A 1,697-nucleotide genomic window follows, 5' to 3' on the forward strand; every position below is an offset into this window, starting at 1 on the left:
TGCGTGTGCGTGTGTTACGTTACAATCCTCAAACAACTCTCTCTCTCGCCCCCCCCGGCATAACCCATCTGGCTAAACGGTTTAGGGTTAAAGGTCAACAATGACAGTGACCAGCTCCTTGGTAGATTCAATCGGACTCGAATTTATGTCCACTATCCGATTGGACACAGCTTGAAACACACCAGGCTTCCCCGGCCCTCACAGCCTGACAAAAATTGTTGAGCGTGTGAGGAGTAAAAATGTACACAGAAGAAAAACTAAATGTGTTTGTTTGCCTTGGAGTTTTTCCCTCTTGACCTATAGGCAACGGTTTGCTCTGTAAAGCAGAGTCTTCCAACAAACCTACAGCCCACAGGAAGGGAAAGCCAGGGGGCAGAAGGGGGATAAGGACTTTATATAAGTGTGTGTGCGTGCAGTTTTGTTGGCAGTCCGTCTTGCAATTTTAAGGATTTGTCTTGCTTTCCGCTAAGAGCTAGCATCTTTGGATTAGCTTGACGGCTAAAACGGAAGCTGCTCTGTGTGTGTGTGTGTGTGTGTGTGTGTGTGTGTGTGTGTGTGTGTGTGTGTGTGTGTGTGTGTGTGTGTGTGTGTGTGTGTGTGTGTGTGTGTGTGTGTGTGTGTGTGTGCGCGCGGCTGTCACTCGATTTCTTTTTAAATGTCTGATGAAAGCACCGCCGGAGGACATTCCGTGTGTGTGTGTGCGTGTTTGAAATCCGCACGGCTTTCAAGCAACCGTATTAACCGACAGGTTGCATAGATTTAGTGCTTTTGAAGAAGCACACAAAAACACTCACAACCCTGCTGCCTTCGCTCCATTAAATGACCACCAACCCGTCTTGGCAGTTTATTTTTCCTTTCCCATCCGCTTTCTTCGTGTGCACGTCTTTAATCAACGTTCATCCCCCCATTCGCTGGCTCTTACCAGTCTTGACAAACTACCCCCTCCACCGGGAACTACCGTTCAGATCCGTCTCTGACAGGCGTCCTGTGGGCTGAATCCACCACAGACAGTTCGGAGTGGATCTCGGCCAAAACTCTCGGTCGGTTGGAGTAACGTTCCAGAGTGTACGGTACGTTGTTAATAGCTGCGTTTCCATCTAAAAGGTGAGGCGAATCTTTAGAAAGTTCGCAAAAAAGTAATTCGAATTGGGTGCGTTTCCATCAAGTGGTTGGAGCGGAATAGGGTGATGACGTTACACGTTAATGTCGGCAGGGTTGCTATGGCCGGTCGTTATGCGGAAATCGGAAAGACTGTCGGTCCTGTGTGTTCAAAGTTCGCTACGTCACAGCTGGTTCGAAAAGTGTGCTTCCATCTCCCATTTTGCGAATTTACTCTCTTTCGCATTTCTCAAAAACCACCTAAAGCGAGCGGATAAACCTTTTTGCGAATTAGAGGATTTTTATGCAAATGTTGGTGTTTCCATCATCGTTTACTGATTCGATACTTCGCATAAAATCACGCACTATTGTGCCATTGTCAGCGTGGACACGAGGACAGAGTCACGAATCACGTTTAAAAGATTAAAATAACAGCCCTGAGTTTTAAACCGACGCAAGAAGCGAACCGATGAACGCAAGCGCTAACTCGAGGGGATGTTAGCATTGGAGCGACGGGTGGGTGTTTATTGGGGGGGGGTTGTGTCGCTTATTATGGTATGGAGGGCATGGGCCTGTCTTGTATGTTTGGCCACAAGTGT

Source organism: Gadus macrocephalus, chromosome 4 (genome assembly GCF_031168955.1).
Source record: "Gadus macrocephalus chromosome 4, ASM3116895v1".
NCBI lineage: Eukaryota > Metazoa > Chordata > Actinopteri > Gadiformes > Gadidae > Gadus > Gadus macrocephalus.